General features: G+C 42.1%; 1 pseudogene across 1 annotated transcript; it reads left to right on the top strand.

The window, feature by feature from the left end:
* The first annotated feature begins 2470 nt into the window (after positions 1-2470).
* Positions 2471-3227, top strand: LOC110303778 (annotated as a pseudogene). The gene has a single exon (XR_002378956.1). The product of XR_002378956.1 is annotated as a eukaryotic translation initiation factor 3 subunit K pseudogene (transcript).
* The last annotated feature ends 13421 nt before the right edge of the window (positions 3228-16648 follow it).

Genomic DNA, 16648 nt, shown 5'->3' with positions numbered 1-16648 from the left:
ACAGATATCTACAGAACATTCCACCAAACACCAAAGAATGTGCATTCTGCTCAGCAGCATGTGGAAGCTTCTCTAAAATAGAGCAATCCTGGGACACAAAACAAACCTTTACAAACCAGAAAAGATAGAAATAACTCTTTGTATCCTATCTAGCTACAGTGCATTAAAGCTTAATACTGTCAGCAAACAAATATACACTAACTCACGAAACTTGAACAACTCATGACTGAATGGTGAAGGGATCAAAGATGAAATCAAGGAAGAAATAAAAAGAAGAAATGCAGGGCTCCAAGGGCCAACATTAAAACACTGCTCAGAGAATAAATCAGTGATACAACGGCGTAACTAAAACCTTCTGGGAAAACAAGGACAAACGGATCCAGACTCATCTGGTAGCAAGAATAACAGTAACCAAAGCAGAAGTAATTGAAGTAGAAGCAAAGAAGACAAAGTTGTAAGCATCGGCCAATCTAAGAGCTGGATCTGAGAAGGTAAACAAGACTGACAGACCCTGAGTCCAGCTAACAGAAGCAAGAGGGGGAAGCAGGGAGGAGGGAGAGGAGAAGGATGAGAAGAGAGAAGGAAGGAAGAGAGGGATGGAGGGACAGAGGGACGGAGGGAAGGAGGGAATGAACAGGCAACCATTACAACAAATGCCAAAGAAATTCAGAATATTATAGGTGAATATTTTTTAAAACTGTACTTTATTTAAGCAAGAAAACCTAAAAGAAATGAATTAATTTCCAAATTCAGCCATACCACCTAAATGAAGGCAAAAAGTTGACAACCTAATTAGACCTATAACAAGAAGAGAAGTTTAAGTAGAAATAGCAACACAGATTTTGTTCCTTGATCCATTGAGTGAGCCCATGTCATTTGGTTGGATGATTGAAACCACTGATATTTAAAGATATTATTGAAATGTATATGTTTTTTAAAGGGTCAGAACCCAGAGAATGGGTAGCACAGAGATCCATGATAGAACCAAATACAAATGGGAAAAAAAGGCAATGAAATAACTTTTAATGGTATTCTGCTAAACTTGTAGATTGATGTATAGCTCAACTGCCATCAGAGAGGCCATTTCCATTAAATGATGGAAACAGATGCAGAGAACCACAGCCAAACATTAGGTGGAGCTTCAGAAATCCTGCTGAGTAGGAGGGGGAAGGATTGTAGGAGGCAGAGGGGTCAAGAATAGCACAAGAAAACCCACAGAATCAATTAATCTCAGGCCATAAAAGTGGGGCAGTGGACCATGCCACCAGACAGAAAACCTGGTAAGGTTCATCAGATTCAGGAACCCTAGCAATTCTCATAATTGAGAATGGTAGGCATTTAAATCTACTTCCAACCAGGTTCCTGTCCTGGAGCATGTGACCATGACACCCCATTGAGAGGACTGTGACAATCAGTCAGGTAGGGACAACACCTGAGGTCTTTCCTCATGCAGATGAGGCATCCCTAACATCTCAGACCAAGCCAATAGAAAGAAACCAGCTGACTTTAGATACCAATGCACCCCCCAAATGTTTATAAGGTCCTGTCCACAAGGAATAAAGTGTACGAGGTATTTCGCCAATGATCATCTGAGAGCACCTGTCTCACTGAACTGTAACACGCCAGGGAAGAGATTTCTCTCCCAAAGCTTTCATCGCTGGACCTCAAAACAGCCCAAGACCCAGCCAGCCAGGTGCACAGCAGTCATTTCCTGCTTGGTGGCCCATAACTTGGTCCCTAACTGCCCACTGTACCTCACCACCTGCCACCAGCTCCAAGACAGCAGTGGTCACGGAGGAGGCCCTGTGGCCTGCCTTATTCTGGCTTTCCCTTGGAGAGCTGCAATTCTTTGTTCCTTTTGACTGGGCCAGAGCCCTACAGACAGCATCCTGTATGCAGATAAGCACACAAGGTCTCACAGAGACTGAATCGCCAAGTAGGGAGCTACATGGAACTAACTAGGTCCTCCATACATATGTTACATCTTAGTCTCCTAACATTGAGAGCAGGAGCTGTCTCTGATTCTGTTGCCTGCCTTTGGAACCCTCTCCCCTACTGGGTTGCCTCACCCAGCCTTAATAGAAGAGGAGGTGCCTAGTCTTGGTGCAACTTGACATGCCAAAGCTAATTGATATCCATGGAAGAAGGCCTGCCCATTTCTGAAGAGAAATAAAGGAGTGGGTGAAGAGAAGATGTGGTGGGGAGGGACATGGGGGAGAGGAGGAGGGAATATAAAATTAAATTCATAAATAAATAGCTCCCAGATAGAGGAAAAAAGTCCCTGGCCAGATGGATCCATAGCAGAATTCTACCCGAAATATAAAGAAGATCTACAACCAATTCTTCTAAAACTGTTCAAAAAATAGAAACAGAAAGAGCACTCCAAATGCAGTCTGCAAAGCCAGTGACTACAGGATGAACATAGACACAAAAATGCTCAGTAAAATACTTGAAAAGAAAATAGCTTCCGGTCCTCTAGTGCTAAGCACCGTGCCTGGTGTTCGACTCCAGCTGAGGCTGCGGAAGGCAACAGTGATCATGGCGATATTTGAGCAGATGAGAGCGAACGTGGGCAAGTTGCTCAAGGGTATCGACAGGTACAATCCTGAGAACTTGGCTACCCTGGAGCGGTATGTGGAGACACAGGCCAAAGAGAATGCCTATGATCTGGAGGCCAACCTGGCCGTCCTGAAACTGTACCAGTTCAACCCAGCCTTCTTCCAGACCACAGTCACTGCCCAGATTCTGCTGAAAGCCCTCACCAACCTGCCCCACACCGACTTCACCCTGTGTAAGTGTATGATCGACCAGGCACATCAAGAAGAGCGGCCCATCCGACAGATCTTGTACCTCGGGGACCTGCTGGAGACCTGCCACTTTCAAGCCTTCTGGCAAGCCCTGGATGAGAACATGGACCTTCTGGAAGGCATAACTGGCTTTGAAGACTCTGTCCGAAAATTTATCTGCCATGTGGTGGGCATCACGTACCAGCACATCGACCGCTGGCTGCTGGCCGAAATGCTCGGAGACCTGACTGACAACCAGCTGAAGGTGTGGATGAGCAAGTACGGCTGGAGCGCTGACGAGTCAGGGCAGGTCTTCATCTGCAGCCAGGAAGAGAGCATTAAGCCCAAGAACATCGTGGAGAAGATTGACTTTGACAGTGTATCCAGCATCATGGCCTCCTCCCAGTGACCCAGTGTGCGTTAATAAAGATCTGTTCACTCCGGAAAAAAAAAAAAAGAAAAGAAAAGAAAAGAAAAGAAAAGAAAAGAAAAGAAAAGAAAATAGACAAGCTTCAAAAAAATTATTCACCATGGGCCAAGTTGGCCTTATCCCTAAAATGCAAGGATGGTTCAATATACACAGTTACTAAGTATATAAATGATCTTAAAGACAAAAAAAAAAAAAAAACCACAGGATCATCTCAGTAGAAGCCAAGAAAGCCTTTGACAAAATCCAACATGCCTTCATGATAAAAGTCATAGAGATTGTAGACATAGAGGGGAAATGATGTCACTATAATCTCAAAAATAAATACATAAAACACACCCAAGGAACAGAGGATCTCCACAGCCAGGCCTTTTCCCTGGGGCCCAGAGTGCCCACCTGGTCTTATGAGATGCACTTTAAGATCTCTGTGGGTCTCTTCCTGTCTTCTTCCCTCAGCTGAGTAGATCCCTGCTCGCCAGCCTTGTCTTGTTTCCTGGCTGACTTCCATAAATCATCCCTGAGTTCCACTCTGAGTTTGTAAATGTTCATCAACAAGACAAAAAAACCTACAACTGAGACAACTCAGAAGAAATGAGCTAGAATGTCCAGATACGGTTCCAACATAATGAGAAGGTTGAAGTTTCAAGTTATTAGACAAAAAATAAGCTGTTTAATAAGTAACCTTCAGCACCTAACCCTCGAGAGACTTGAGGCCCCAGGGAGGGAGGGTGGTTTGGGGCAGGGACCTCCTCTTGGAGACAGACGAGGAGGAATGGGATGAGAAACTGTCAGAGGGTGGACCGACAGGGGAATAATGACTAGACTGTAAAGTAAGATATAATAATTATTATTATTTTAAAATTTAAAAAGTTTTATTATTTCAGAAAAATAATAAAATTGGGCACACTTACTTCCTACCTTATGACTAAAACAATTCAAGATTTATCAAAAAGCCACATATAAATAAATTAGAAGAAGTTGTGTATGAGTAATTTTATAATCTCCAGAGAAGAAAAGCCTTTATTTCTAAGAGAGGAAACACTGCCTAAATCTGGCTATACTTATACTGTTTAAAATCATTAAAAACAATTTTAAAATGGAGGGCTGGAGAGACCGTGCACTATGTAAGAGCATTTGTTCTGAAAACACGGGGATCTGAGTTTGAGTCTCAAGGGTCACATAAAAATCCAGGCATGGATGTGCATGCGGGAAATTTCTCCATGGTGGAGCCCAAGCAGATCCCAAGAGCTCACTGACTCACCGTGACAGTAAAATACTTCTGGGTCAGCAAACCAGAAAATAATCAAGGAAAGCACCAGGTATCCTGGTCTGGACCCTGCAGTGTATATGAGTGCGCAGTGTATATGAGTGCGCGCACACACACACACACACACACACACACATACACATCAGTGTACATGAAAACACCCACCACACTGTTTTTTAAAATAGAACAAAGTTTTATAACTTAAAAATGGCTCATCTGCTTAGGGATGAAAAGAAAAATGGAAGATCTACAGACGTAACAGCATTTAGTCATAAAAGAATACATAAACTTGTTATAGGAAAGGCATACATAGAAAGATCCACCAAAACCTATCTGTCAGCTTGTCTAATATCAGGACGGCTAGCTACATAGTAGTTCATAAGTTGTGGACAGTAATTTTCCACTGTTCATCAAAATACCCATGGTGCAGTCATATCCCATGGCTTATCTTACAGATGATGTCACATAGCATGGACTCTGTGATGACAGGCATTGACTCAATGTGACTGACAGAATCCAGAATGGCCCTGGAGAAGGGCCTCTGGATATGGCTGTAGGGAATTATCATGATTGCGTTAATGGCTGAAAAGACTTCCTAGGTGGGATCCCCAAGTATGTGTGTACAAAGTCATCTGTCTGTCTGTGTGTGTGTGTGTGAGAGTGTGTGTGTGTCTGTGTGTCTGTGTCTGTGTCTTTCTGTCTCTTTGTGTGACTCTGCCTCTTCCCCTCTCCTCTGTTTTTGAGAGAGACAAGATCTCTTCTATGTAGCCTTGGCTGTCCTGGAACTCACTCTGTAGACCAGGCTGGCCTCAAACTCACAGAAAACTGCCTGCCTCTGCCCCTGGCGATCTGGGATTAAAGGTGTGTGCCACCATGCCCAGCCAACCTTTTCTCTCTAAAGTTGCTTTTGTTAGAGTACTTATCACAGCAACAGGAAAAGACACTAAGACATACTCCGTTCCCCCAAAGTATTTAGGTCTACTCTCCCCAGCAATATATTGCCTTGAAGAAGTTTACTGCAGGCATGTTCTAGGCCATGTGCTATCTCGGCTTTTTCTTGTAAATATTCTCTCCTCCCTTGTAAAGTTTTGTCAGCAGCCACCGCCGTGTGAACTGGATGGAGCTCTTGTCTCTTACGGCTCTGCTATTGTCTTCTGCTTTACATGACTTTCAGGAAAAGGGCGATGCTCGTTACTTGTGTGAGCATCTTCAAGTCCTCCTGACTCCTTGGATTCTCTGGTTTCTTAGCTTCTCAAATCCAACCCCTCCCTGCTTCCTCTTCTCCTGTATGCCTGTTCTCTCTCCCGCCCATTCTGTGTTTATCCCTCAAATGCTGTCGCAGGCTGGAGAAGTGACTCAGAAGTTAAGAGTGCTGCCTGCTCTTCCAGAAGACCCACGTGGTTGTTCACAGCTATCTATACCTCCAGTTTCAGGGGATATGTTAGACTACAAGGACTCCAGGCATGCCTGTGGTATGTAGACATACATTCAGGCAAACACCCATAGAAATAATTAAAAATACTGTTGCATCTTAGGACTCTAATATTGTTTTGCTTATCACAGATTTTAATATTTTTTTTAATTTTCTTTATTTTGTGTGTCTGGATGTTTGGCTCACATGTATGTATGTGCACCACCTATGTGCCTGGTACCCATACTGTTCAGAAAAGGGCAACAGATACCCCTTGGAATTGCATGGATTATGGTGGTTGTGAGCCACCATGTGGGTGCTGGGAACCGAACCTGGGTCCTCTGCAAGAACAGCCAGTGCTCTTAACCACTCGGATACTTCTCCAGCCTCTTCAATATGCTTTTAATTGAAATAGGATATATAATTTCCCCCTCTCTTTCTGCCTTATAGCCCCTCTCAACTACTCTTTCTCAAATTCTTCTCATGTCCCCCCAAGTTGATAGCCTTTTTAAATTATTTTTTGCTGTATGTATGTGCATGTGAATGTGTGTGTATGTATGCATGCATTATGTATATGTACACACACATACCCTGCTGAACCCATTTTTGTTGTTTGTGGACATATGGTTTCAGGGCAAAGGGGTAGAGGTTGCTTCCTTTTTTCTCCAGTTTCCAAGACCAATTTGATCAGGGCCTCCTTTAGAGTTCTATTTATCCTCTCTCCCTGAGCTGAGCTCTGTGGCCTGTAGTAACAAAGTAACCTCCAATTGATATTTAGTACCTTTGTCAGATTTGGAGACACTTTGGCCATGAAGCCGGAACCATTGTTGGACACCCAAAGCTAGGGGCAGTCCAAACCTTGGAATTATTTCCTGAAGAGGTTTCTTTGTAACTACTGGAGCAGTCTTTGCTGGGATCGGAAGGCTCCCACCCATCCTGAGAAAGTCTCTACAAACACTAGCAAATATTTATAGTCATAAACGGTAGTCCCGATTTCATTAAAGTCTGGCTCCCAATGTTTCCAGGCTTGTTTTCTTGAGCCCAGGCCCTTTGTGGGATCCTCCTTCCCCCTTTGGGGTACCTGAGTACAGGTGGCACACCTAAAAGTCATGTCTTTAATTGGGATTTCCAAGTTAGGAATTAACCCCCGGCTCTGAAGAGCTCAGCAGCTTTGTGGCTTCTGAAGGGGGGTTGGGGGGCAGCGAGTTGCCTTCCCAGATCCCCAGCATTCTGAATTCATTCTGTTCTTATTTCCCTCACTCAGTCTCGCCCCAGAGTGCATTCCTGGTGGTCAGGACAGGTCTAGTAAGTGGGGCTCCAGCAGAGATACGAAGACTTGGAGAGGTCCCACAAGTACTAGGACCACTTCCTGGGTGACCACTTCAGCCATTCTGTTGTCTCTGGCTTCTGGGGAATCCCCTCTCGGGTTATCCGTTGCTCTAGACAGCGGTTTCCCTCTTGGGTACTAGATTGCTTCCAATACGGCTAATATTTCTTCTCTATTTTTTTTTTCCTCTTTTCCTGATGAAGTTAGTAATCCTCCTTCTCTGTACAGAGCCCCAAGGATATGGGCTCCGCCAAAGCAAGTCTGCTCTCACTGTATATGGTCTTTCCCTAGCAGAGTGCGTGAATCAGAGCAGAAAGCTCAGCTGAGGTTCCTCTGCTTGGAGATTTTGTCCTAGACAGTCTTATCTTGAGTTGCCACTTCTGCCCCTGCACATCTGATACCATCTTGAACTAAACTGCCCGCCTTCTGGGAACAATATCACTTTTGGGATTACCAATGGGCATCAATCAGGTTGGGCCTGACAGACTGGATCAGGTCACCTAAAGACAGTCACGCAGGGGACCCTGCTGAGAATCCATCAATGGGCCCAGGAGCCATCAGCTTAGAGGCCAGGCTACTTGATATGACACTAGGCCTCCATAATCCTTTCCCCTTTCCTTACCTTCACCCAACTTTTCCTCATCCCATAATCTGAATTTTCTTCTCTGCCACTACAGACTTTCTGTTTTTCCCATCATACACCACGATGTTTCTTATGCTCTGAACTTATTATTTCTGCCTTTTCACTTTTGTGGTAAATCTTATCTTTCAAGACACAACTTATTTGTCATACTCTCCAAAGATGCCTGTTCAAAATGGGAGAGATGTCCCATCCTACCCTGTGTAGTCATACCGTCTGTGTGCTAGATGATAGGACCAGCTGGGACAACCTGCTCTCTGGCAAAGTGATCATCATTTTATAAATGTAACAAAGGTACCTAAGTATAACTGAATTAATCAGATCATATATACAGTGTAATGACCAACCTATTAATGTTTAATTCATAGGAATATCGTGACAAGAGCACCAAGTTTTTACCTTGCACTGATCCAACATGTGGACTGGTTAAGACCTGTTGTCAAGTCCCCAATGGAGGAGTTAGAGAAAGGACTGAAGGAGCTGAAGAGCTTGCAACCCCATAGGAGGAACAACAATATCAACCAACCAGATTCCCCAGAGCTCCCAGGGACTAAACCACCAACCAAAGAGTACACATGGAGAGACTCATGGCTCCAGCTCTATATGTAGCAGAGGGTGGCCTTATCGGGCATCAATGGGAAGAGAAGCCCTTGGTCCTGTGAAGACTCAATTTCCCAGTGTAGGGGAATGCCAGGGCAGGGAAGCAGTGAGTGTGTGGGTGGATGGGGGAACATCCTCATAGAAGCAGGGGGAAGGGGAATGGGACAGGAGGTTTCCAGTGGGGAAACCAGGAAAAGGGACAACAACTGAGATGTAAATATATAAAATATCCAATAATAAATAAACAAATATAAATACCCCATTGTCTGTGACCTTGTGAAATCCTGTGCACTTTCAAAACTTTGTATTTACCATTTTATTCATATCCCATAACCAGTACTCAATTTGTGAACTTTCCATGTGTCCAAGCACTAAATTGAACGTATCACTCATATGTTCTCACTTACTCTTCCCAACAGTGCTCTGATATAGAAACTAATTTTTGCCCACGGCTGGATATGTTGAGTCCACAATCCAAACCCTTAAGCCCTAAACATTTTAATTGGAACATACAATTTTCAGATCTGACCATTTCACTAAATTCATAGCAATAATTTGTTTTATTCTTCGTCATAACCCTGACAACTGATGTCTAAAATATTTTATGTACTTCTTAAGTGACTGTCAAACTAAACCTAATCTATGCTGAGCTGTATTTGGAAGTTGTCAGTGAACTGTAGGATGCTGTAGTAAAGATGTTATGTTTGGATATTTTATGGTATAGGTATCTATGTAGGAGTATTTTGTTATGAATGTGACTAAATAATATTGAGTCAGATGCTCTTCAAGCTTCCTTTAAGATAACTAGAATATGTCTCTGTAACCTCTCAAAAATCCAATCTCAGTGGCAACAATAAATAATAGAGCAAAAAAGGCAAATCTTCTCAATTCTTAGAAGACCTTGGGTATTTTCTTTTTTTTTCTAATTGCTGTTTTGGTTATTATTATTATTATTATTATTATTATTATTATTAATTGTGTTTTTTATTCGTGTGCACACAAGCTCATGTGGAGGTGTTGTGTGACCCTCACCCCATTTAGAGAACTGAAGACAGACCAAAGTACAGATACCGCCAAAGTTCAACTTAGTGAGTTTTACCAGAGCTACTTACAGGAATATGGGTGAGAGGTAACTTACGGGAGTAGAAGTGACTCAAAGCCAGCTGCTTCACCAAAAGCCAACCCCACCGCGGTGACAAATCACAAAATCTAACTGCTTGGAGCACACAGTGCTCAGCCTGCAGGCAGCTCTGCTCTCTAGGCTGTTTGGCTGGTCTCTGCTTCTTTTCAGCTGCGTTGTGCTTCTTCCAAGAAACTCAGTGTATCTTCTCTGTCTTGTCTGAGAAGGACTCTTGGATACTCTCGGGGATTGACAGACCCAGAGAATCTGCCCATTCTCTGGAAATTCCTGAAGCCCCAGAGTTCCAAGATTACATAACCTGGTTTTTTGTTTGTTTGTTTGTTTGTTTTTGTTTGTTTGTTTGTTTTTTATGGGATGTGGGTGTTTCACCTTCCCTTAGACCAGTGGCTCTAAACCTTCCTAATGCTACAACTCCTTAATTCAGTTGTTCATATGGTGGTGACCCCCCCACACCCTGACCTTAAGATTATTACTGTTGCTACTCCATAACTGTAACTATGCTGTTATGAAGAGTAATGTGAACGTCTGTGTTTTCAAATGGTCCTAGGCCACCCCTGTGAAAGGGTTGATCGACTCCCAGATGGGTCGCAACCCACAGGTTGAGATCCATCGCCTTGGAGTATCCTGCTGTTTGACCTCCTTATAAAATTCCTGTTCTAAAATATCCTGCCATTTCACTTTTCTTTACATTCTGTGTATTAAGGAGCTGCCCTCAAGACCAAGAGTCCCAGTGAAGGCCCCAGGAAACATCTGGCATTAGCTATCTGATACATAAGGAAGTCTTTATGTGATACCTTCAGTGTGTCACCTGAGGTATTCCTCCTGATGCCACCTGGAGCAAAAATAAACAGTCCTTACTGGGCACACTCAAGGTACAGATTTGTGGATAAAATATATTATGGCTATTGCTTGAAGTAATTGAATTGGGGGTGAGTTGTTACAAAGAAAAGATGGCTGAAGCACCTATACAATGTATGATGGCCATTCTTGGATATATTTGGAATCAACTAAAACCAAACTGGCCAGGCACACCTGTGAGGGATTTTTCTTAATTAAATTATTTGAAGTGGGAAGATCCATCTTTATTTTGGATCTTTTGAGGTGAGATGCTCTATCTTTATCTGGGCCACACCAGGTGCCAGCCTATATAAAGGACATGGAAGAAGGAAATGTTTGCTCTTTGCCTGCTTGCTCTCAATCTTGCTGGCAGGTCCACTCCTTCACTGGCATTAAAGCCTGCTTCTTCAAGATACTGAAGACTGGCTGAGCCATCCAGCTTCTTAACAATCACTGTCTCTTTGGACTTTCTGTTAGTAGACAGCCATTGCTGAATTAGCAACTAGTCACCAGTTGTACTACAGCCTGTAAGCCACTCTGATAAGACCCCTTCTAGCCATAAGAGGTTTATTGGGAGAGAGAGGGACATGGTGGCAGCAGAAAAAGAAGGAAGAGAGAGGGGGGAGGGAGAGGGAGAGGGAGAGGGAGAGGGAGAGGGAGAGAGAGAGAGAGAGAGAGAGAGAGAGAGAGAGAGAGATCAGTGGCCTTTCTTTATATATATGGGTAATGATGTAACACAGATAAAGGTGGGAAGTGAGCCAAGTGGATTCTAGGAATATGGTGGCTGTTGCCTTGGTAATGGATCTGCGGGTCCCACATATGTAATGTCACAAGTTTTAGAGGTTGATGCCAACAACTGGCATAGGTGAAGATAGCAGAAGGACTGATGCTAAGCAGTGGGACATTTTTCCTCTCTTTCCCCATTCAGCTTCAGAAAAAAGATCAGAGAGATCTAAAAGATGCCCAAAAGTAGTAAGAGAAGCTCAAAGATTACAGTGACACTCAAGGCAGAGAACGTATCAGTTCATATGGGTAGCCTTCCTGTAGACATATTATGTTAGTATGTAGTGCTTTAAATGAGAATTCTCCCATATGCTCATAGATTTGGATGCTTGTTTGGCAGTTGATAAAAACTCTTTGGGAAGGATTAAGAGGTGTGGCCTTGTGGGAGGAGGTGTGTTTAAAGTTTGGGAGGTGGGTTTAAAGTTTGAAAAGCCCACACCATTTCCAGTTAATTCTCTGCCTCATGATTGTTGTCTCAATATGTACACTCCTGCCTTCTGCTCTAGGACCATGCCTGTCTGTCTGCTACCAAGCTTCCCACCATGATGGCCATGGACTCGGCTTGCCCTCTGAAACAATAAGCAAGCCTGAAATCTAATGTTTCCTTCTATAAATGGCCATGGTCATGGATCTCTTCACATTCATAGAAGAGTAACTAAGACAGAAGTTGGTGTCAGGAGTGGGGTGTTGCTGTGTTTTTATTTGATCTAGCACAGGCCTGACCATGCTAGTGTTTTTATTTGTTGATTTCTTTTGTTTATGTCTACTTTTATTTTGTTTTTGAGGTATGTAGAAAATGTTGGCACTTTTGACAAGAGAAGGATTAGATGCTGTCAGAGAGGCTTAATGAGCCATCCTAGTAGGAGCTTGGAAGATAGCAGTTCTGAGAGCAATGTGGACTATGGAGGTCCTCCAGAAGAGGTTTCAGAAGAGAACTGGGTTAGAAACCATTCTTGTGATTCGGCAAAGAATGTGACTACTTTTTGTTCTAGTTCTAAGAATCTGCCTGAAGCTAAACTGAAGAGCTTAGTACTTATTTCTTTCCAGAGGCTATTTCAAGACAAGTCTAATGTTGACTCTGTTGCGTGGTTATAAGTGATCACTCTTATTTAGATCTACAATAAGATAGAGCAAGCAGGGCAAAAGAAATTAATATACATACACACACAGATAGATAGGTAGATAGATAGATAGATAGATAGATAGATAGATAGATAGATAGATAGATAGATATGCAGTTTGAGGGGACAAGAACATTAGAAAATTTAATGTTGAAGCCTTGGGTAGTGTAATGCCTTCAGGGTGAGACCTCCCTCCAGTTAATCCCACAATCTGTGAAAAGAAAAGGCCTAAGGAATTATCTGTTCCCATCAAGGAGTCAAGGAGTCAAAACTTATGCAAATGTTATTCAAGGAAGGGCCAAGATTCCATCCCAAGCAGAGAAGACATCTGAATTAGGCATCAGCAAAGTGGTTCTGGTTTTAGAACAATGATTCCCAACCTTCCTAAAGCTCTGACCTTTTAATTCAGTTCCCTGTATTGTGGTGACCCCCAACCATAAAATTATTTCATTGATGCTTCATAACTATAATTTTACTACTGTTTTGAGGAATAATGTAAATATCTGATACGGAGGATTTCGGCTATGTGACCCCCTATGGAAGGGTCATTTAACCCATAAAGAGATCACGACCCACAGGTTGAAAACCACTGCTTTAGAGTTATGAAGCAGTAAAGGGAGGCATTGTGGAAGTTTCCTCTGTGGTTAAGAAAAGCCAGCAAGGTCAGGTATGTAACAGGGGAGTCACTATATAGAGGCACAGATTAAACCATTGCATGAAGCTGTGAAAGTGAAGCCTGAATTGCATTGGAGACCCAAGATATTGGAGATACCAGAGCTGTGGAATGTCTGCCAGTGAGTACTGCATACAAGCAGTTGAGCCAGCTCAAGAGAGAGAAGTCTATCTATAGCAGTCATCAGAGCTGGAAGGTGGAGTCATCTAAGTCCTTTGATGCCCTACTGGGCTTTGCTCTTTCCTTGGTCCAGTATTTCCTCACTGTGTCTCTATTCCTCCTTTTTGGAACGACAATGTATATTTTGTGCCATTATATGGTGAAAGTAGGTAACTGGCTTTTCGGCTTTATAGAAGGCTACAGCTAAGATTGCCTTGAGACGCAGAAGAGACTTGAACTTGGACTTCAAATTGTGTTGAGACCGTGAAACACCATGGGGACTTTTGATGTTGAACAGAATAAATTTCTGAATTATGTTATGGCCATAAGCTTATGGGGGCTAGAGAGTGGAATGTGATAGTTTGAAAAAGAATGGCCCCCATAAACTCATATATCTGCATGCTTAGTCCCAATTGGTAGAACACTTTGGGCAGGATTAGGTGTGGCCTTGTTGAAGAAGATATGTCACTGTGAGTTGTCTTTGAGATTTCAAAAGCCCACCCCATTACCAGTTTTCAACTTTGTGGATGTTGTCTCAGTATGTAAACTCCCGTTTATTACTGAAGCACCATGTCCGTTGCCATGCTCCCTGCCACGAGGGTCATGGGCTCAAACCCTCTGAAACCGTAAGGAATCCCCAAATTAAATACTTTCTTCTATAAGTTGCCCAGGTAATGGTGTCTCTTCACAGAAACCAAAAAGAAAATAAGACACAGTATCAGTGTTTCCATGAGAAAAAAAAAGAAGAAGAAGAAGAACTAATAAATTAACGTCGGTTTAAGTCGAATAACAAATTACATTGAGTTATAGTTTATGGAAGTTTGGAAGCCATGAGATAATTTTAACCAATTTTAAAAATATCATAATGAATAAAATGTTAAGACCCAACCATTGTTGACTTAAAATTAATAAGTAAGAAATAAAATCATGCATGTGCTGCGTAACTCAGTATTTCAACTTCTAGATACAAACTAGAGAAACTCCCACATTGTATGAGAAGGCAGATCGCTAGCTTCGGTATTGTTTGTAGGAGCAAAATATTGGTCAAAAATAGAAATGTCCACCAAAAGAAGAGTAAATATATAAATAAATTTTGATATGTTTAAATGATAAAATATTATATAGCAGATGGAAGTAATACACTAGTACTATATACATATAAATGTATATATGTGTGTGTGTATACACACATATGTGTGTGTGCATATGTGATGTGTGTGTAAAATCAATATAGAAAATCAATTGTATAGATTGACTTGTAGAGCAGGAGAAGCAGTTACAAGACCACTTGTACAGACCGAATGACCACAGTGAGTAGTGTTAATGAAATAACCAGTTCTTTTCATATTTCTCACTCAGTTTTGTTTGTAATTGTATTCAGTGGCCACTGAGTATTGAAGAGGAGCCCAGACTTTAAAGGCTTCTTCCTACCAAACAGATCTAGAGTCTGGCCCTCACTGGGGCGGAGTTATGAGGAGGCACACAGTGTGTGTGCTAACACGAAGCTCATCTTAGGAAGGAGAAGACTTTTCCAGGGATCTGGATGTGAGTTCCCTTTTCCCATACTTTGGGCATGTTCAGATATGGTACATGTTCTGTTATGGTACAGGTGCTTGCATGGGTATGTGTCTTTTTATGCTCTTAATGGATTATTAGGAGAATAAGATTGTCTACAATGTGGACATGGTGCTCAGACTGAATCAAGCCAGCCTGACACCCTATCTGCTTTTCATCCTACAAACGAAACTATGTGATAACTTGATTACTGGATGATGGCAGCTGTGAGCGTGTGGTTATCAGCACCCAGCCCTTCACTTTTTTTTGCAAATAATCAGAAAAACTGCCAGAACAAGAAGCTATAAGAAATTTGGGGGTTCAGTCTCGTGACAGTAATACTATTAATTTTGTCTGGATATATGTTTATATATCCAAAAAATACATTTTGAATAGGAGTTGGAAGGATACGCATTAAATTTATAGGTGGGGAGGAAAACGGGATTGAGTATATAAAGACCCTGAGTTATTCTGATTATTTCATTTTCCATATTGAGATAAATATAACCAAATTGTAACTGCCAAGAACTCTTGATGGCTATTATATGGGCGTGTGTTTTGTAACACCATGTGGTTTCATGTTCTTAACATATATATATTCAGAGTTTGTTTCAATTCCACCCGGTTTTGTGCATCCGGTCTGTGTATATAGGATTAAAAAGTGACGCTTCTTAGACTGAGAATATTCTGTATTTTGTAGTAAAATGAATATAGATGGAATTGTATGTACTGATGTGAATACAATTTATAAGTAACGAGGAAAGTAATCATAAGATTGCCAATAGAAACTCTTTTAAGGATCTGGGCAGATGGCTCAGCAGTTAAGAACCTAGTGCACAAACAGAACTATTGGAGTTTGGGTCCCCATGACCTGTGTAAGTGCCAGGTGGGTATGGTGACCCTCCTATAATCCCAACCTTGGCAAGTGGGGGGTAGAGGATGCCTGGAACAGTATGGCTAGTGGGACGTGGTCTGGCCGAGAGACTTTGCCTCGAAAGAGTAAGGTAGACGAGGAACTGAGGGAGATTTCCAGCATCCCCCGTGGCCCTGCACACATGCACACACACCCTTGTGAGCATGCATGCACACTACAGACATACACGCGAAAGGAGGAAGAAAGAACCTTGACAAAATACCGCCTTTGTTCTCTAAATCCAGATTCGCGTAAGCCCCGTGAATGATCCAATGGCCTGAGCCGTCAGTAGCAATGCCTAACACAGTCCTGCTGAAACTGTGGGGGAAACTGTTCAGCTGTGCGTTAGCGTTTTTAAGTATTAGCAAAAGTAAGATACTAGTGAAAATTCCTTTAATCCCGAAAGCATCTGGAGGTCACCTTGCCACTGTGTTTTCGTATAGAGTCCTAGTTTGGATGTCAAGATAAACCATTGAGCGCTAGAAAAGTATGATAGAAAAATGTTATACAGCTGATGGACCCAAAACACAACTCTGTCATTTTCTGACTCTAAAAGCTTCCTAAGTACATATTTGTAAATGCATATCGTGTATCTTGTAGGGTAGGAAGAAGCCCTATAGCAGATTCAGTTTATCAAATAAATGAAGCAATTTCTGAAAAGCGTTATGCAGTTAATTAAACCAAGCAGCAGCATACACTCATAGTTATCGTAAAGGCTACACTTACAGACTAATTTTCTGTTTTATTGTGTGCTTAAACGCCAGGGACTTGAACCAGCAAAAATAAGCACTGTGTAAATACAGAACGCTAAGATGGCAGCCTTGAAGAAAACTTCTCTAATTATTACAGCTATTATTCATCAATCATTACACAGAGGCAGCATCCTAATCCCTTCCCAATGGATTTGCAGATAGCATCAAAAGTAAGATATTAACGTCTCTGAACCATTAGAGTATCTGCTTTTTATTACACTTTCAAAGTCCCCACCATTCTTTCTGTTTGTTTGTTT

The sequence above is a fragment of the Mus caroli genome, chromosome 10 (assembly GCF_900094665.2).
Source record: "Mus caroli chromosome 10, CAROLI_EIJ_v1.1, whole genome shotgun sequence".
Taxonomy (NCBI): Eukaryota; Metazoa; Chordata; class Mammalia; order Rodentia; family Muridae; genus Mus; species Mus caroli.
Note: the sequence above shows the minus strand (reverse complement) of the source record. Positions and strands in the feature narration are given on the sequence as shown.